The 20,990-nt window shown below is 54.0% G+C and overlaps 1 protein-coding gene across 2 annotated transcripts in view; it reads right to left on the bottom strand.

Annotated features, from left to right (window-relative positions):
* Nucleotides 1-20,990, bottom strand: part of LINGO1 (leucine rich repeat and Ig domain containing 1) — a 169,590-nt gene that overhangs the window by 92,931 nt on the left and 55,669 nt on the right. The window contains exon 3 of one of the 2 annotated variants that reach the window (XM_055717162.1): nt 18,349-18,391. The gene's annotated coding sequence lies outside the window, so the exon portion shown is untranslated. Of the gene's footprint in view, nt 1-6,426; nt 6,523-18,348; nt 18,392-20,990 lie in introns of those variants that run through there. The other variant, XM_027802868.2, reaches the window with a different exon arrangement.

Here is a 20,990-nt window from a genome sequence, read left to right as displayed (position 1 = left end):
CAGTATGCATCCCTGGCACACACGCATGCACACACATCCATGTAAGACACTGTAGCAGAAAGCCCATGCTCCAGACTTCAGTCAATAAGCAGATGGCTCCCCAGCACTATCATTTTACATTACAGCTTCTGCTCTGCTCATGCAGCAAACATTTTCTGGCTTATTGCATGAAAAAGGTGGCTACTGTGTCCTTGCAAATTTACACTCTTCCTACATTATCTGCTTATCGAATATTTTGGGGGTGGAGGGAGGGAAGAGCATTTCTATTTTGTATTTACATCCTGCAGGACACAGATTTTTCCCTGGATTCCAGTGGGGTTTTGCTTCTTGTTTGCCTCTTTCCAGATTGTTATAGCTCTGTCACTCTTTGCAGGGAACCAGGAGATGGAAGGCTGTTATGCAGACATCAAGGGGTTGTGATTGCATGCTGGTAAACATGAGAGCAAGAGGGATTTCTGATGGTATTAAAAACCACAAGCTATCTGCAGATGTAAGTGTTCCTGGAGGCAGCGGGTCTAGCTGTTAGCACAGCAATTAGACCTGGTGTTACTCCCAGCCCTACCGCTGCCCTGCGAGTCACCATGGAGGAGTGGATGGTGCCCACATCCCACCCCGCCACGGCATGCATGGGTCCCTGTATCCCACCCTCCAGCCCACTCGTTTCCACCAGGGCCTTCCGAGCTGGGGCAAGGGGGAAGGAGATAATCTGGAGGATATGGCAGAGTGCCTCGCTTTACATGTACTGCAATTACTGTCCTGGCATTTTCCCTGTGTTCGGAATAAAAATGTCAATAAGGAACAAGTTATTAAACCAGCAAGACAGTGAAAATGGCAAGAGCTCCCAGAGGCTCAGGGTGCTGGGCGTTATCGTAAACGCGCTGGGCCGCGGGCACAGGGCATGCTGTCCTGCCCTCCCACTGCCCGCCGCCGAGGCCGGTCCCCCTCCTCAGCACCAGGAGACCGACACACCGGGGGGTCCCCAGTCCAACGCGGGCGCTGCGGAGAGTGCAGCGGGAGCCATCCCGACGGTGGGGGCTGGAGCATGTGGCATACAAGAAGTTGGGTTTTCAGCCTCCGGGCAAGACCTTACTGCCCACAATCCCACGGCTGCCCCAATAAATGCAAATGTATTTTTCTCTTTTAATGAGATCTTTCTGTCCTTTTCCTTTCCAAGTCTTTTCTTGGTGCCCTGCTGCGCTTTCTGCCTCCACCAGCACTGCCAGAGACCCCCGCAGGGAGCAACGCTTCCAAAGAAAGCAAAGCAATTCCCCACCACTGCTCAGCCTCGGGGCTCCTGCGTTGAGCGAGATGCTGGGCAAGGGGCACCCCTGGCACCGCAGAGGCCAGAGGAGACCCTGCTATGCCACAGGGTGCAGGAGGAGGAGGACAAGGGGAGAAGGGTGCTCACAGCCAGAGGTGGGTATGTTTTCTTGCACGGAGACCAGCAGGCAGGATGAGGGCAGAGGCTGAGGGCAGGGGGCTGGATGCTGACAGCATTTGGCAGCAATTACAGCCCGGCCCAAGGAGCAGGGCAAGAGGGCCACCCACAGCACCCTCCTGATCAGGGATGGTGAAACGACTCGGAACACACCTCTGCTCTCCTGCACCTATGGTGCCTCCCTCTCCATTTTCAATTATCAAAGCAAAACACCACCAAAAAAAAACCACAAAAAAACCAACCCTCCAGGAATTAATTAATGATTCATGTTGGAGCCTTGGCAAACCTCGCTTTGCAGAAGTTCAAAGCAGGAACAATAAGTATTTGGCAAAGAGGAGGCAAGCGGCTCGTGCTTGGCAGCGTGTGGTGCGGAGCACCAGTAGCAGCGCTCGCATCGCGCTGCCCAACACCGCAAGGGCTGTGGGGAGCGGCACCGCTGAGCCACCCCGAGCCCAACCGTCACATCCTGCCTGACGGATCGGCCACGTATAAAGTACAACCCAGCTATGAATAAACGGGGGGCAGAGGCTTGGGAGAAACGCACCGCTGGTGCCAGCCTGAAAGGGCTCAGGCCCTGCTGGCAGCGGTGGCTGCGCATGCCCTGCTGTGACCACGGAGCATCCTCCACCCCATGCTGTCACATGCACGTGCCCTCCCGAAATCCTGGGCCTGAGCAACTCTAACTCTCCATCCTGGAGATTTAGGATAATGAGAGATTTAGGATAATGAGAGATTTTTAATGCAATTAATAGATGTCATGGGACTTGGTCTTGTGAGTCTAGAGCAAATGAGGCTTGGATAATTGGTGCTGAAACACATATATCAGTGATTTTTTCCACCACCACCCCTAACAGAGTTGGAGGCAGGAACATGCTGTCGACTGATACCATACAAATGCATTTGGCTATTTGCTGGCAGCATCTTCCAAACAAAGCTCTGGTATGGAGCCTCTGCCAGGCAGCCCTGCAGTCCTAGCAACAAACAAGCTGTCATTTGTTTTTTAAAAAAGTTGCCTGGCAAGCGGCTTTATCCCTACATGCGTGCACAAACACACGCACGTGCTCACATGCACACGCAAGCAAGCAGCCAACAGGCACCACCAGCAGCAGCGTTTCAGTTGCCCCGAGCTCAGCTTGCAGCTCTGCTTTCCTTTTGCTCAAGCGTGGGTCCGCTGGGGGTGCAAAGGTGGCTTTGATTTGTGGCACCCCAGTCCTGTGAGGGTCGCAGCAGGAGCAGAGGGGTCTGACAGCCCCAGGGCAGGGAAAAGGGATGCCTTGCATGGCATCTTACCAGAGGGATGTGCCACCACCTCCCAGGCACCCTCTCCAGCAACGTACCCACACCAGTGCAGGACACGGTCCTCCAAAGGCACCTCCATCCACAGGCAGTCAGATCAAAGCCATGAATCTTTCTCTGTGTTATCTCAGCAGCACCTCTAAACACCACTAGGGCACACGTGGCTTCCCCAGACCCCCGAACCTGCTCCAGGGCTCAGGTGCCCCTTTGCAGGGTGCACGCAACCAAAAAGCTGTGAATTTGTCAGGAACTCCACTATCTGGTCTGTGCGAGTTTCCTAAATGAAAAGTTTTGTTTTGCACTGAACTCAATGAATCAAAATCACCCACAGAACAGGACTCAGGAAAAACCCAAGCCTTTGCATTTTGCCGGGAAGCATTCAGGCATTTTGCTGCAGTAAGGCAAAAGGTATTTCATTTCTCAAATACGAACCATAATAAAAAGTTAAATATAACCTGGATATTAAATTAAAACATAAAAGTCAAAACATGTCAAATCAAAGAGATACATTTGAATTTCCTGGACACTGTCAACAGACAGAAGCCAGAACAATTTGCTTCAGTACGCTCACACCTGAATGTTTGCTTTATGGCTACACACTGGTCCTGTAGCCTGATTAAAAAAAAATGCATTTTCCATTGGAAAATTTTACCCCTGATAACCTGGATTTCCCGGATTTCCAGAGTGCAGGTGCACAGATCTGCCTGACCAAAGATGCAGGGGATGGAGGTGGTGGTCCCTCCAGTGTCAGGTCCCCAGCAGAGAGTGGACCAGGCTGCGGCTTTGAGATGCTTCCTCACACTTGGCTTGCGCAGGACCAGAGGAAGGGGTAGAGGTGGAACAGCTCCTGCCTGAACCGCTTAATGAGCAGGAAAACTTTCCCCCGGGTTATTAAGCATTTGCATATGGGTTTGGAAACTGTAACCATGTCACCCCATTATAATTATGGATAAACACAACGTGGGCCATTGGAGCGCAATCGAGCACGAGGCTGAAAGGAGAAGGGCCCTGTTCCCTTCCCCATCCTCTCCCCAGCGCTCACTGGGAGTGATGGAGACGGCGATGGGCAGCCTGGGCCATTAGCCAGGCACTGGAGCAGCTCTGCCAGCCAGCCCTGGGCACTCCTGACTTGCCAAAACCGAGCTGGCCAGGGGCCAGGCTGCTCCAAGCCAAACACTGGGAGGGCTCCCTGGGGACAAATCACTTCTGACAGCAAAAGTGAGAATCAAACCTTGGCTGAGCCCAGTCCCCTGCTGCCACCAGGCACCTGCAGCCGAGCCCCAGCCCCTGCAGAGAGCCAGATGTATTTGCAGGGCTCCAGCCCCCGGGAGCAAAAAATCACAGCACTAAAGAGAAGCTTGTTTAAAAAACAAACAAACAAAAACCCACATTGGGGGAATAGCATAGCCATGGCCTCGTGTTATTACTGTACGGCTCTGTATTTCTGCAGTGGTGGAATGGTACCAGGGGAGATGTGCCCGTCCCAGGGACCATTTAACGATGCTCCAGCACTTTGTTAGGCAGCCGTGGAGCCTCGCGAAGCCCAGCTCTCCCCATCGGGGCAGCAGTGCCAAAGGCACCGGGTTGGTGTCAGGGTGCGGAGAGACAGGGGTGCCTCTGCCACCACTGGCAGGGAACCAGGGCATGGGGGTGCCGAGCCCCCCGGCCCGTGGGGCTCACACACAGTGTCTCAGCCCCCATGTCCTGCTGGCTCGGGGGTCCACCCTGCCTGCACCCCTGCCCAGCACGTGCCTTTCGGCACTGCTCGGGCCACGCCACGTCAGCGCAGCCCACAGACACAGCCCGGCTCCAAATGTAGAGGAGCAGAGGCTAATGCAGTCACCACCTTTGAGTCAGAAGTTAAAGAGCAGCTGAGAGGCAGCGCCGTGGCTGCCTGCCAGGTGATGCAAGCAGCGCTTTCATAATTCAACAAGCAATAAAGTACTACAGCAAGGTAAACCCGGCAGCCTGTCTCGGGGAAGGTATCTGGAGAGCAGGGGTAGCACCTGAATCTTCAAGCACGCAGGTCTGCAAGCGTGGAGGGGAAGCACGGATGCCCTGCGAGCAACCTGCAGCACTCGCTGCTACAGGAGACGGTAAAAGCAGATGCTTCTTTAAAGTATTAGATGGTATTGATATGAATGAGAACAGTAAATAGAGTTGGACAAATGAAGGCAGCAGTGTGGAAACTCTTCATCCCTTATGGGCTAGGGTGAAGAGCTGGAAAGAAGATTTACCCAAGATCTGCCACCTTCTGTTAGACTCGTAGCACAGAGCACGTTCTCCTGCGCTGGAGATTCATCTGCTCCAGCTGCCAGTGAAACAGAGATGGGATGCCTTCCTGAGGGATTCCTCCAGTTCTGCCACAAGTTGCCAGGCTCTGGAGCACCTGTGCAAGCAGCAGGGAAGAGGCTTTCTCTGGATGTCATTCCTGCAGAGCTCAGCTAGAGGGTCTGGATTTGGCGGCATCGCAAAGCCACGAAGCTGGCACTTGGCTGTTCCAGTCTGAGGAGTTGCCGAGGGTTTGGGAACAGGCTGGGTCTTGCTCAGTGACCTGCCAGACCCATCCACCATGTCCCCCGCTTCTCCACAGGCAGCCTTGCTAATCTCTGCAGCTCTGCTGGCCATCCAGCGACAGGGCATTAGGGATGGTGATGACGGCAGCGGGAAGAACGTAGCAGCTGGAAACCATCACTTAAGAAACAGCCCAGCATGGGAACCCCAGAGGCTTGACACCGCCCAGCCAAGGGATGTTCAGAGCCGGCACAGCAGCATGCAGATGCTGTGTACACCCAGCACAAGCAACACCTGCCTGGCACCCAGGCACAGTGACAGAGCCCATCCTGCCTGCGGGAGCCAGGTCCTGCCCAGGGAGATGGGGAGGCACCAGGAGAGCCGAGGCAGCACAGGGAGAGTTAACTCGCAGCCACAGGAGCAGAAAATGAGGTTCCAGTTATTAGTTGATTTATTGGTGTGTCCTCAACTGGCACTCAGGACTCAGAAGAAAATGTTCCACTCCAAAGCATTAAGCATCTTCAAAGAGCAGAAGCATTAAAAATTGAAATCATAAAATAGACATGTAAATATAGCAGAGGTAAACGGGGCAGCGAGGAGAGGAGCAGAGCAGAGCCAGCCCCAGCCGAGCCTGTGGGGCAGCGAAAGGGCTGTGTTGGGGGGCTGGAGCCCTGCTGGGGTGGGCAGGGGCGGCTGTGGCCCCCAGGCACGGGGGGGTAACCTGCAGGGAAGCTCTCGGTGGCTTCACTGTACGACTGCCCTGCTCACCCAGCTCTGCAGGGTGCGAACACACCGGAGGGCAGAGTTGCCCTGCTGCACACTGGAAGCCTGCCTCCATCCCTGCCCATAGATGAAACCCTAAAGCCCGTGGCAGGGGTTATACCCAGCGCTTCTCCCCAACCAGCCTTTCCCAAAAGACTTCAAACATGGCAAAAGAGGGGGAGCAGGGCTGGGAAGGACAGGAGGGATGGAAGGGACAGAAGTGGTGACAAACAAGGAATAAAAGTCCATCAGCCGTGGGGCTGGCGGGTCCTTCCAGCTGGGGGAGGGGAGTGAGCTCCGCCAAGCCTCGCTGGGTGCCCAGGTGAGGTTTCAACACCCAGAGGCTCACGGCACATGTGGGGGGAGGCATAGCCAGCAGCAGCCATGTGAAGGGGTTTAGAGTACAAAAATCTTACCACATGGCTGCTTTCCAGCGCATGTGTCATGGGGTGCTGACTCGGGAGCTTTAGTGCAGCCCCTCTCCCCACGCCCGCCAGCAGTTCACCCGGGTCGAGCAAACCCAGTGAAGTCACCAAGCCACCCTGCTCTGCACCAGGGGTCACAGCTGGATGGCAAACAAATGCTGTCATCTCTTGGGGCAAAGGTGGTTTCTCGCCTGCAGTATTTCACAGAACCAGACAGCACTCATTTTCCTCCTCTTCTACAAGAGCAAGGCTGAAAGGACCCAGAACTCCTCTGAGCCCCTCTGGCCATTTGCCTGCGAGGCAGCAGGATGGTACCAGCCCTCCCAAAGCACCCACCAAAGGAGAGCACTCGGCAGCGGTGCCAGAGCCTGGGGATCGGCTGCTGGAGGTGCTGGTCCCCTCCTGGGCATAGAGGGAGGGAAGGGATCTGATGGAAATCACTACCCCTGCATAACAGCCCCTTGCTGGACTCAGGATGTGTAAGTGGGAGCTGAGAACTGCTTCACGTGTTGCTTCAGCATCTGGCCCAGGGTAAGGCACCACCTGCCAGCAAGGACACCAAGCCAGGGGAAAGGCGTGGGGGAAGGAAAAGGGAGGAAGGGAAGGACACAAAACCTCCTTGCCACAGTGAGAATATGCAGCTGACTGGGGACTGGCATCTGGGGACAAGTGTGTGGCAGTCCTACCCTCCTCACGAGCAACAAGTGATCCACCAGGCTGCCTGTTCACAGTATTTTCAGAGTTACCTGCAGCAATACCAAGCCCTCCTGGCTTGTCACCACTTCACAGGAGGGTGGCAGATGCTCAGCCACTCTCCAAACTCACATCAGACTATGCTTAGGGGGGTTGAACCTGCACATGCAAGAAATAAACCTTTTCAAGAACCAAGAAACCAGCCAAGAGACAAAACATCAACCAGCCGAACACCAAGAGTCATGCAAGCTCCTAAACTTTAAAACCCCCAGAAGCAAAACCATTGTCTTGGTAAAGGTCTCTGGTGAGAAGCTGGGGAAGCACCGGGTGCTCCATCCCACAGGTGGTCAGCGAGAGGGACCACCACCCCCGCTCCTCGCCACGCTCTGGCACAAACCCATCTCTCTTGGCACCCATACCTGGTTTTCCCCTACACACAATTTTTTCTTAATTGGGCGCTTGTTAATTATCCCAATACTTTGCAGAGGAAATAAACAGCAATTAGAGAAATAAGTGGTATTTTTATTCCCTGGCACTCTCGCAGAGCTCCCCGACGCCTCCCACCCGCAGCTCCCACACGGGCACATGTTGCTGCCTGCTCTGGCGTTGCTGCCCAAGCGCTCTCCCCCGTCTGTTCCCCGAGAGCAGGGCGCTGCGGTCGTGGGCTGCCTTGCTCTCCCCCGGGGAGGAAGCGTTACTGTGTGAAAGCAGCAGGCTGTCCCACTGTAATCTGTTTTAAAAGTCATAAATTGCTGAGAAAAGCCAGTTTTCCTGCACAACAGAAGGTTAGCGTGTTTAAAGAGAGCACTGGAACTGTTTTTATTAATCAGAACTGCTATAAAGAAAGCATTTTAATTAACATAATTATCCCGTTTGAGAGAAGCAACCCGCACCTCACAGATACTTTTCAAACTAAAGATGCGGGCTGTCACAGTCAGTTATAATTAAGCAAAATGAGTTGGTTTTCCTTGCTGTATGTCTGCCTCCCCCCATCGACACGCTTCCCCTTCCCTATTACACTCCCTGCAAGGCAAGCGGAGACAGCATCTCGTGCCATAGGGATGGCAGGGCCCCCACGGCCCCATCCCTGCATCCCTGCCTCCAGCACGGACCACTCGGGGTTAAGCTTCATCCTAGCCACCGACTCCACAGACCAAGCTGCAAACAGGCAACCTGGGAGATGAAGGTGGTAATAAAAAACCCAGAGATTTGTAGGACTTTGTTTCCAGCACTGTCTCATAGTCAACAGATAAAAGATTTATTTTCATTGAAAAAGACCAAAAAAAAAATAAAACCCACCAGCATAAAAAGCCTATCTCTGGGAAGCCCGCCAGCAGGGAGAGAAAGGAGTGGGAAAGGGGAATAAAAGCAGGTGCAGGCAGGCAGCGGTCTGGGTCTGGGTTTCGTCGAGCATCCCAGAGCTGAGCCGGACCTTGGAGGGCAGCGAGTCAGCCAGGAGCTTCAGTCTCCATGGGCAGCTCTCCTCCTCCTCCCGCCTGCTGCCTGCAGCATGAGGCAGCACCACATGCTCAGCATCTCTTGCGCTTCCTCTGGAGGCAGAAACAGGCTCAGTAGCTCCTGCGGCCCATCCCTGCCCACCCTTCGCCCCAGACAGTGATGCCCCTGGGCAAACGGCAAGATGGGGCACACAGCCTACATGAAGCAATCAGGCATCACCTGCAAACCCACTGCTGGCTGCTTCAGCTGAGACCGCCTGTCCCACCAACGCATTCTGGAGCAGGACTCTGACCCGGGGCTGGAGGCAGCACCTCCAGCAGCCAGCCAGAGTCCCTTCAATGGCAGCACCATTCAGTATTTTAACAGGTACTTGAATGGATGTTCTGCTGTTTTGCTAATATCTCACATTAAGGTGCAGTACACTAGGCTGTTAACTAATAGTGGTTTTCATTAAAACCTCCTTTATTTATAAAGGATGGCTCTGAGTTGACAGGTCTGCCCCAAAATTGCACAGCACCACTGGAGATGCTCACACCAGTTCTTTAACGCAGACCCAGTGTCACGGCAGAAGGACCAAGTCATCGCGCCAAGCACTCAGCGCCGTGTCCCCATGGACTGCGGGGACAGCAGCACCCATCCTGTCCCTGGCAGCACCCAATGTTGGGTGTCACCACCCCGGAGCAGCCCACACTCCCTGCCTGCCACAGTCAACAGCCGCCTGCAGGTAAAACAAGGTGAAAAATTTGAAAAGAGGGATTTTTAGGTTGGTTTTTTTTTTATTTTTTTTTGTCCTGGTTTCCTTAAGAAAATCAGGTTTGTGCAATCACGTGCTCCATGTGTTGTCTGTCTCCCCTAATTACTCTCCGACTCAGCAGTCAAATTCAACAGCATGTGAGTGACAGCTGGAAATCTCAAAGATATTAAATATCTGGAGGTTTCATGAAAATAGGCAGGCAGGTAGAGAGGAGAGGCCTTCCTCAGCTCAGCTGAGCCAGGTTGCAGCAGGAGCCCGGGTCTTGTGAGGCTCTGGAGGATCCACACGGGAGAAAGGAAAAGCACAAAAGCCCCAATGATGCAGGGAAAAGCTGAATCAGAGGATGCGTCTTGCTAGATATTGAAATCAGTCAAACTTCAGGTATTAGCCCCCGGAAAAGCAGCCTTCTGTAGTGCCAAGCGGCATGTTCACAGCCAGTTTCTAAACAGGAAATGCAATTTCCATGGGAAATTCAGTTTTTCTTGGTGGAAGAAATAAAATATTCAGAAAAAATAATCAAACACGCTCTTCTACTTTGGCTCAACAAAAACTGACATATTTCAGGTGATTAAAAAGACAACAAAGTTTGGCTCCAATTCAACTAAACACCTCACACCCCTACTCCACATTTTCCACATGCTCTCACCTCCCTGGGTGGAGATGGACTCCACCAGCCCCATGACCACAGGATGGGCCACGGCTGAGCAGTGGGACACGACCCAAAGAGCCCCATTTGTGGCAGTTAGATATTTCTCTTGAAATGCTGTATTTAAAACAGTTATTTTTACTTTTCCATTCTGGTTTTCCCTGAGAGTGAAAAGCCCCCCACCAGCCCCATCCATCTGGGATCCACCATGGAAAGTCTAGAAGCATCTTCTGCAAGTGAACTTTGCTAGGCACAGGTCAGCCCTTGTGGCAGCCTGCTGCAGCATCCCCAGGAGAGCCAGGCAGGGACACGGGGCCAAAAGGGAGCACAGGGGCACAGACAGCAGAGCAAAGCCTGGGGCTCGCTGCTCTAAAGGGCTTTGTGTGCACGGGAGGGTTTTATTTGCATGCAGGCTATGAAGCATCCGCTTGGAGATCTCTCCAGACCTACTTGTAAGACCAAATAAAAATATCTCTCCCGGTCCTGGAAGGAGCTGGGAAGGAGGCTTCCAAAATTGGGTTCTCTCCCTGCCTGCGCAGAGGATGGGGTTGTGACACCACGGGGAAGCTGTTTGTAGGTCTGCGTTCGCAGGCTACAGGCTACCAGCTAGGCAGCCTCACCCTCCCTCAACCAGAGCATCTGCCTTCCCCAGGCTCCCAATCCCGGTATAAGTAGGACTCCTTGCTGGAAGCATTGGGCCTGGTGGCGTTGCACAGCGCAGCGCAGCAGCTCCCCAGCCACATCCCCTCCCTCTGCTGCCCCACCGCCAGCCGGGCAGCACCCACAGCCCCGGGGGAGCCTTCCCCCACACTCTGCTCGACGCAAGCCAAAGCTGCAGCAAGATGAAGCGATGTTCATAAACGCCTTAGAAGGGAAATGTTAATGAGCACTGAGCGGAGGGCGAGAAAAGCCCTTAATCGCATTAGCACTGCTGCCAGAGCTGATGAACGTCCCCAGGCCACATGGCCCCATCCAGCCACACCGCACGGGAGCGGCTGGGGACAGCCAGACCCTGAGCTGCTGCCCCACCGCTCAGGGTGGGAAGGGAGAACGTCGTCAGTCAAAGCAAAGCTGGTCCCTTGCTTAACCTCAACCACATCCCGCGAGCTGATGGTGCCTGTGCCACGTCGTTCTGGAATCGCAGGTCCTGCCAGGACGGGATGCTTTCTTGCTGTACCTGAGCAGGAACAGGAGGCCATGCCAAGCACGCCTGCCTGCATCTCCAATGAGTTTATGCTTCAGTTGCATAAATAAGTCACGCTCCAGGTTTTTATATTGGGAACTCAGTTCTGAGCCTGAGTTAACTCTCTGATTTCTTTTATGCAGGCAGGAAACTGCCATATAAAAATATATGTGTAAAATAATGATTTTCCACAGCTCAACAGCCACGTGAGCAATGCCTTTTGTGCTGCCCTGCCTTTCAATCCCTGCGTACACTGCGTGCACACACGTGTGCTGCTCCACAACACACAGGGACGTTTTTTATGGTGACAGCCTGCCACTCCCCCCTGGGGGAAAATGTGGTTTAATTTTTAGTATAACCTTAAAAAGGAGACTGGCAAAGCATCTTCCCCATAAATCTGGTAAGTGACGTTTACTTCTTGTGCATCATCTCTAGTGATGGACAAATCTCGAGTTAAGGGTTTTGGTTCAGAGGAGCTGCCATCTCCTCCTGCCAGCTCTGCCAGGATGAGGCAGTTGTACTTAGGGTCAGCTCAGGCACTGCCTGGAAGATCTCCAGCAGCTGGAGATATCTTCCCTCCAACACCACAGCCTAACATGTGGCTCCTACATGCCTTAGGGGGCTCTGGGGACTCCTTTTGGCTTCTGGAGACCCCATCTCTGAGGAAGCCCCCTCTCACCCTCACCCATGGGCTGGGTATCAGCAATAACACGGCAAAGTTTCCCACCCAATCTCATCAGTTCAGCCCATAAAAGCATCTCTGGCGTGCTCAGATCCCTGCCCATCCTGGCTGGGGTATAATGGAGTTTGCTTTAAGAGTGCAACAGATCTTCCTGGTCACCGCATCCTGCTCCCTGCTACCATAAGCCTGCCAAATTTCAATTTGAACACACATAAAAGATCTCAACAGCTGGGTGTTTAATTACAGGGACTAGAAACCAGGCTCTGCAGAGTCAGATCAGGTTATTCCAGCTCCCTTGAGCTGGCTTTGGAGCGTGCCAGGACCGGCCCTCCCTGGGAGGCTGGTGTTTCCAGCTCTGCCCGAAAATGGAGGCTCAAGGAAACACAAACTGTGCCAAACCCCCAAGGGCAGAGCTCAGAGCACCCGGCGGGTGCTTTGCAGCACAGCCCTCTCGAAAACGGGGGTGCAGGGGGTTTGCATCGCTGGGCACAATGCTGTTATTTGTGCCTGAGCAAAATGCAAGATAGCACTGAAATCCATGGCATCCACATGGATCTTAGAGAGACAGAGGGACTTGAGGTGCCATGAACCTGCCTTGCAGCTGTCTTGCAAAGCCCTGTGGGGAAGGGCTCAGCACCATCTCCTGGTGCTGACAGGGATGCAGTGGTGCCCCCTGCTCCTCTGAGCCACGGGCCAGGGCACGGCCAGCAGCCCGAGGCTCTGCGGGGCAGCGTTGCCCTGCCCCCCCCGCCACCCACAGCACCTACTGCCACCCAATTCACTGCTGCGGGGCCGGACTAGACCCAGAGAAACACTTCCAGTTCCTTGGCACTAATAAAAGATTGAAGGAGCAGAAAACACCGTTAACAGATAGTTAAGTCTGGTGTAATCTGCGGCACAGTTATTTGCACCGGGGAAAAGGCAGGCGGCAAATTCACTGGCATCAGCCCTGCCGCGGCAGGCCCTGGAGTGTTGCTCCAGCTGCTGCCACATGGGCATCTGCAGAGACAGTTCATTTGAATTTCTAGGGAGGGAAACTGAACTCTGAGTCTTAAAAGGCCTGGGCACCTCCGCAGCAATCTCTGCAGAGTGTGGTAAAGCACTTCAAAATAGCTGCTTGGCTTTCCCCAAGTTCTGGCAGTGGCTGGAGACTGGAAAAGACTTTTCTTTGGGTGGATGAGCACTTCCCTCTGCCAAGGTGACGCAACATCCCCAGAGCATCTCATGTGCTCCCAGGGATGCCTCACTCCGCTGCTCCCCAAGCAGCACCCAGGCTCCCTCCCAGCCAAGGGACGGCAAACACTGAGCGGAGCCACCAGCTGCTGCCCCGGCCAGGCTCCGGCAGCAGGTCCTGCCCTCTCCCAGCACCAGCAGCAGCCCAGCCACTTCGGTGAGACCTGGGACTGATCCTCACTCTTCCACCTCAGACAACCCAAGCCAAAAGCATCTCTTGGAGTCGCCCAACATCGCTGTTCTTTGCTGTCAGACTCCCGAGGCGCGCTGCCTGCCACCCTCTCAACACGCGCTTTGGCAACCTGAGCTGTTATTTCCCAGGCTGTTGAATCATTTCTTGCACAGGCATCACCACGCACCCCCAACTCCCCACATAACATCTCAGCTGCTCCCTGGCTTCTCCCCAGCGCCTCCACTCAACCAGGGGCACAAGCCAGTCTCTCTCGTGTTTTGGCAAAGGGATGCCTACGAAGCCTTGGCTGTAGCCCTGACTTAAAAAAATAAGAGAATATGAATGGAATAAGGCAGCCTGGTGAAGTAAGCGTCCTCGGCGATGCTGAGCAACACTGACCACCAGGACTCATCACCCATGTCACCCAGGTTGGCAGTGGCACCCCAGGAGCCCTTTTGCCCACAGCAGTGGCTTGCTCTGAGCACATGGCTGAGCCAAGAGAGTGGTAATTCCTCCTCTGCATTGACCAAAGGCTGCATCGTACCCCAGGGCCCCCGGGGGAGTCAAAATAAGGAAGAACATCAGGTCAGGCATGTCTCCTGCTCACAGCCATGCACACAACTGCCTCTCCCAAGAGCTCAAAACCAGAGTCACAAGCACAGCCCCAAAACCACTCTAAAGCATTTGGACGAAGAGGGAGGAGAACCCTGCGGTCAGCCCCGCAGGCTGCAGGGTCTGAAGGCAAGGCTCAGAGATGCTCAGACTGAGCTTCCCATCCCCTGGCTCAGCTGCCCACGACTGCTGGTGCCTCTTGGCCAGAGACCCTGTGGGGCCATCCCAGGCACATGTCAGAAGGAGATCCCGAACAGCCTTTCTCCCTCCCCAAAACGCTGGGTTTATCTCAAAGCCAGCTTACTGCTGGTGTAAGGGAGCCCATGCCCTTACGAATTAAGATTTAAAGTTCTAAAAAAAGCAATTTACTGTTTTGTCTGGGCAAGCTGCTGGGAGCACCAGCAGCTCAATTTTTATTGATAAAAGCCTCTTTTCTGTAAAAGCATGGGACCAGGTCTTCCCCTGACAGCAAAACGTGGGCAACGCAGAGCCTCAGATCACCAAGTACAACAGTTTCCCTGCATTTCTGCTGGGCCACAGTGAAAAAAAACCCACATCTGACAACATCTGCAGAGTCATCGTGAAACCCTCAGAGACCAGCGGGCAGAGCAGGTTTCCAACCTCTTCCACCAGCTCAGAGCCCACTGAAGCATGCCATCAGTCACCGTATGGGGCATCTACATGGTACTTTGTTTTGCTGTCTGTTCCTTCGCATCCCAAAGCAAGCATTCGTCGTGTTGTCAGCAGCCCCCCGCAAGCTCCAGGAAAGCAGCCCCAGCAGACCTCTTTCAAGGTGCTTGCATCAACTACGGGGGGACAAAGCAATCAGGGAGCAGACAAGGAACGCGCGACTTTCCTGTCGTGGAGGGACTGCTGGGACTTGCTGGAAGGCGTCCAATTAGTTAATGAGCACTCCAGAGCTGAGCCTGGTCTGGAATCAGTAATTAATTGCCACAAGATAAGTGAGAGTGAATATACTGGAGGAACCCATGTCTCCCCTAGGGATTGACCTAGGAAAAGAGGGTCTGCCCAGCCAAACCCATACTAAAATGGAGACGAGCAGCTGGCAACGAGCAAACAAGATTATGTGGATCCCAAAAAGGTGTGCAACACCAGGACCAAACACCACAACTGGCTCCCACCCCAAATGTCTTGTACCAGGAGCTGGCACTGACAAGCACCCCCAGCCCTGGAGCTGATCCTCCACGTCAATGCCAGCCCATCGCAGGCTGCGGGCACACTGCAGGCACACAGCTGGTGAAAGCTTTGCTCTGACAAGCAGCGCTGTAGTAATTAAGCAAACAGGACACATCAACCTGGCTGGGCGCCTCCTGCTTCCACCGTCTGCAAACACCCTGGTTTTGGAAGTCCTGGAATAATTTCTTTGCATCCATTTTCCTCATTAATCTCCTGTTCCAGGTTCCTGAGCATCCTCCAGCGCAGGAGGATGTCAGCTCCCAGGTGGCTCAGAGGAGTCAGGCTGTCACCAGCAGCATCAGCCCTCTTGGATGTGAGCAACCTCCTGCCAGGTTTGCCTGGTCGAAAATCAACGCCTGAGCTCTGGGAAGGAGAAGACCTCCTCCCGAGACATTCGGTCCCAGCCCTTGCAGGTCCCCGGCACCAGCCGCCTCTCCAGAGCATGTCCCCAATGCAATGGGAACTGTGGAGCAGCTCTGCACCCTGCCCCTGTGATAAATTAGCCAGAGATTCAGGCATTTCGGCGCAGCTGCCTCATCCTCTGCCAGCGTGACAATGTGATTAATTTTGGGTGCAAATGAAGCTCATTTATCAGAGGCACGTGATGGTTGCGCGGGCTGCAGGGGCGTATGGGGAGCCCCGGGGCATGGGGGAAAGCGGGAGCAGAGGCAAAAGGCAGGAGGCAGGGAGAGAGAGCGAGGAGCTGAGCCCGGGGCATCTCCCAGGAAGGCTGTTTGCCACACTGGCTCGTGATTAAGCACACTGGGGAAGAAAAGCCCCGCGTGGGAAGAGAGCTTTTATCTCTGCTAACACACACGGCTGCGTCTGGGGAGAGATGTGCAATGGGAGGGGTGTAAGAGGATCAGGGAGAAGAAGCCATGAGCCGATTACCGTGCTTCAGGAGAGGCAATTCCAACACTGCTGCCACTTCTGCCCTTGCTGCCCCCTCCTCCAGGCCATTTTCCACCTTCTCCTCTTTTCTGGGGACCAGCAGATCCCATCCTGCCCATCCCCACTCTGCAGCCAGAGACACTTGCTCTTGGCTGTTGAGAGGAGCGCAGCCAGAGCTGCTCCTGCAGGAATTGCCTGGGAAGGCAAAGCTGTATGTTCACTTCCCAATGTAACACAGCCTTGACACGGAAAAATCATTTGGTCAGTTCATCCACCCATTAACTGGAGCTTCTCCATGCGCTGGAGCAGTGCCCAACGCGATGATGATGCCTGTATGACATGGTGCAGCTCTCAGGCCGAGGCAGCCCGACGTGCTGGTGCAGAGCAGCGTGCAAGCATCACACCAGCGGCTGAGCCAGCCCTTCCCTTAATTCCTACCGTGACATCGCATCTGGCACCAGCACGTGCCCCAGGCCAAGGTCCATCCCATCAGCAGCATCAGCACTACCCCTCCTCAGCTCTCCAGGGTCTATCTCCTGGCTGGCAATGCCTTGGGCTAGCAGACACCCCGCTCAGAGTGTCACCTGGCATTAGGTACGAGCTGCCAGCTTGTGACGGCACATGTCCTCCATGGGAATCGCTGCCCAAGCAACTGCACATGCACGGTGGACACAATAGCCAAGGCAGCGGGAGCTCCCAGAACAGACAGGACCGGAGAGGGTGACACCCAGCAGCTCATGTCTCCCACCAGCCCACCCCTCCTGGCTGGGCAGGAAGGATCTCAGGGGTGAGCGCCACCAGGGAAGGGATCTGAGCTGCTCCCAGCTGAGGCTGCCATTGTCATGAGCAAAGCATCAACAGATCAGGAGTCCCTGCACAGTTTTGGAATAAGGAATAGTTTCGGGGGTGAGCCGATGCCATGCCAGATGCCCTCTGGTGAGATGGATGCACAGGAAGAGGACATCAGGCCAGTCCCTCAGGCACCAGGATTTACAACCACCCATGCCACCAGCATCAGCTAGGGAGGGGACAAGGTAGGTGACGCGCAGCTGGTGCAGCAACTTGCATCCCAACACTCCCATGCAGACAACACCGCAGGGAGTCACCAAACATTACAGCTGGGAAACCATGGGGATGGACTGGACCAAGGAAAACCATACATGGTCAGCAACGGCAAGAAGCCACCATCATTCCAGGCATTTGCATTGCCCCTTGCCAGTGTCCCCATCCCGGAGCAGCTCTGTCCCAGAGCAAGGTCATGCCAGCAGCACCCAAAACCCTGAGACCACCATAACACCTCTCCCTTCCATGGTTTTGGCCCCATCTAGTGAACTATTTTCTGCTAAAGAAAAGAAAAACCCCTGAAGTTCAACAGGTCCACACAACCTAGGACAATGGCAACAAATCCTTGGGCACACGGCCAGTGTCAGCACCTTCGGTGGGACTCAATTATCAACCCAACAGGTAGCATCAAACAGAGAAGCTGCTTTTTTGATAAATACATATTTTTTTAGAGAAAACATGTCAAGAGGGCAAAGATGAAGACAACGGAACATGAGGTAGCCCTGCTGCGTGCAAGACAGCCCGGCTAATTTATCCCAGCACAGAAGCAGGACCCTTTCTGCTGGGTTAAGTGTATAGTCAGGAAACCCATGGGGGCTTTGGAAGTGCGAAAACGTCAAACACAGAGTGGCATAGGGACCTGAGCCTGAGAAAGGGGAAATTTTATGCTTCTACCCACTGGGTCCCCCAAGAGAAAGCAAGCAGGGTGGCCGGTGGCAGAGCAGGTGGCCTGAGAGGAGCCTGTGGCTGGAAAGGTTACAGGTGACGAAACCAGCTAGCAGCCAGCACCACAACCTCTGACTTTCACATTTCCTCCAGGTCCCAAATGCTCCTCTAAGCCTGGCTCCCCTGCGAAGCTCCCCAGGGAGGTTTTGCCTCTCCTCCCACCCATCACCCCACCTTCTTATCCTTCCAAAGGTCCCCCGAGTCCCACCCCACAGCTGTTGCAGCAGTGGTGGCAGAGCCCTCCCGGCTGTTATTGCAATCATCACACCAATTACTCAATTGAAGTTTTCAGTTCCTATCCGTCAAAGTTTACCCAGGAAGAATCAAAGATGCCCACGCAGTTTCACTTTGCGGATTACAGAAAGGCAGCGATAAACGCATATCAGCCAACTTTCACGTGGCGGGGAAATAATTGCGCCAGCACGCAGCCCCCCTTTCGTGCTGGGGTGAAGCACGCAGGAGCTGGCTCCTTGGCAGAGGCACGCTCAGGCTCTCACACCTGTCTGGGGGGCAGCGACGGTGCCCAGCCCTGCTGCTGCTCCAGCACCACGCGATGCGTAACACCGACACACTCGCAGCAAGGAGGAAACGCTATTGCACTTACCAGAGCTGAAATCTTGCAAGGACCTGCTGGCGAGGCAAGAGACCTGGAAAAGAGAAAGAGATGGCTTCGGTGGGTTGGCTGGTGACAGCAGTGGGCATTTTAAGAGGGTGACTGGGGAGTGTTGGCATTGCCCCGGTCCCACATGGGTGGGATGGGGCATGTTGCCCCACAGCAGTGCTGAGCCCAGCCCCGCGGGGCACAAAACTGCTCCACAAACTCCAGCCACCCCAAGTCACAGACTTACCATGACAGTCTTGGATGAGATGTGTACACATCCTACTTAATTAGCACCAGTTAATGTCCTGGACATCACCAGAGGTGCTCAGATATGGACCCTGCTGGCTGCTCTCTCAGCCACAGCATCCAGGTGCACACATGCTGCCTCTGGAGCTGGCCAGGGCGTCCCAGCACCCAGCAGGCCCCCACAAACCAGCCTAACGGTGCCAAAGCCCTAAAAGCAAGAAAATGAACCTTCCCTGCCTGCGTCCCTGCAGCCAGTGCATTCAGACAGGGCTGCGGCACTGCGGGCGGGAGAGCGGTCACCTCTGCCTGCGTTCTATCAGGACCATCTGAATCCATCAGGGCTGCCTAAATTCACCTAGTCTCCCCCACCAGCCTCTCTGGGCACTCATCCGGTGCTGGCAGGGCTGCCAGCTGCCGCACACCGTGGGAATTTGCCAAGGGATCAAGAAACGGATCACCACTCCCATCCCAGTATGAGCACATGGCTGCCCCATCACCGCTCCCCTCTCCTGGTGCCTCACCAGCTCCTGCAGCACGCCATGCAAATCTATGCTAAGGAGTCACAACAACGCACCTGGGAAACCATAAATATCTGTGAAAAATCTCCCCATAAATCCAAGGGAAGGGGAATTTATGATGCTTTCTTTGGAGATTTCTCCAGGTGTTCTCTATTAAGCCATTGTGCTTGTTTGCATAAGTATTCCTCAGACAATAAAGTCTTCCCTGCCATCAGTTATCAGCTCTGCAAACAGGAGCAGTGCCAGGCATGGGGCGTGCAAACACCCAACTGTAAAGATGAGGGACCAGCTCCTCACCTTGTATAGAAATAAAGGATATTAATCGCTCAGTGGAACTTACTTAGCACTAGTAGCTCGATGTGCTGAAGCCTTAGGCTGTAAGCTGATGCCAAGGGCGGAGAAGCTTAACAGCTTGGTGACCCAGATGGGACCCCAGACCACCACCAGGACCCCACGCCACCCCCATCAGATCCTCTCATCTCCAGCAGGTGAGTTCACCAGGGGTCTTCGGAGCAGGAGGCATCAAAGGGTGAGTGTTAAAATGCCCTGAGCAGATTTAGTGAAAATACTGTAGTGGGTTTGAGTCCCTCTTGGTACTGGGGTGGATTCAAGTCCTGCCCAGAGGAGGGTGCACACAGGAAAGGGGTGAGCTCCTCTTAGTAGCTGAAAACAATGGGAAACACACCTGGCATAGAGAAGGGGGCACCTGTACCCCAGGTACTGGAAAATAGAGAAGGGGACGTCTTTAGCTGAGGTATTGGAAAACTGGAAAAAGATTGATAGCACAGTTGGTCCGTCAAAAATGTGCACAGTTACATCGTGTCAGGAAGATTGGCCATTCACAGCCAAGGAGGGCAAATGAACAGGCTGGTGGCCACTGCAGGGGACTTCTGACCAGCAGAACTCACCTTTTTGCAACACCATCTAAAGAACAGATTCCCAGAACAGGTGAATTACTGGTACGTTTAGGACAACCGGGCATGGGAAAGGAATCACCCAAGCTGCTGTTAGAAGGAGGAAGAGATTTTACCAAAGGTGACGCTTGTGGTAGCGGATGCTGGTACCCCAGATGACAGGCCAATGGTGTCTGTCCTGCCTTACATGCCTAACGCTCCTTCTCTGCTGCCTATTTCTGCTTGCCTGGCTGCCAGACTCTAGCCTATGGTCTCCAACACCTTACCCAATCCTGCTGCTCCACAGCGAGGAGGAACAGGCAGAGCAAACCCTCCTCCCGCTGTATCGCACGTATTTACTAACAACCCTGGAACCCCAGAGACCGAGCTTCACGAGGCAGGAAAATGCCGAGGCTGAGGGAAGATGCTGAAAGATGTGCCCGGTTATTTTCTAACATACACACAGTATAATCCGAGTTGGGGCGAGACTCAGGTACTTTTGAGAGAATTGTTTCGGCTGAATAAGCGAGATAAAATAATTAACAAAGATGCAGAGTTAGCGCAACAGGCCAGGGGAAACCGAAACCCTTGGCCAACAAATGACCCAAACTGGGACTATCATAATGCAGGGGATGGAGCCACTCACCAAACAGGACCTCTGCAACTTAATGGAGGCAATTAAGGTATGTGGTGAGCTAGGAGTAAATTGGACTAAAGTGCAAGTGTGTAGAGAGAGGCTAGACAAACACCCCAGTGACTTCTGGGGACAGCTCTGACCAACCCTGTTAAAATATGGGGGAATGACCCCCCAAAACTTCCATGATGTGCTCACAATCACTGTCTTTGCAGATCAAGTGGCCCCTGACATATGGAAATATGTTAAAGAATGTATGCCAGCTTGGCAAGGGGAGACTGCAAAAAAATTTAAGTGTGACAATATTCGTATGTGATGGGCGAGAGGGGAAACAAAAGGCTGAGCAAGTGAAGA

This window comes from Falco cherrug, chromosome 7 (genome assembly GCF_023634085.1).
Source record: "Falco cherrug isolate bFalChe1 chromosome 7, bFalChe1.pri, whole genome shotgun sequence".
In the NCBI taxonomy this organism is placed as follows: domain Eukaryota; kingdom Metazoa; phylum Chordata; class Aves; order Falconiformes; family Falconidae; genus Falco; species Falco cherrug.
The sequence above is the reverse complement of the archived record's forward strand: the minus strand, read 5'-3'. Positions and strand labels throughout refer to the sequence as shown.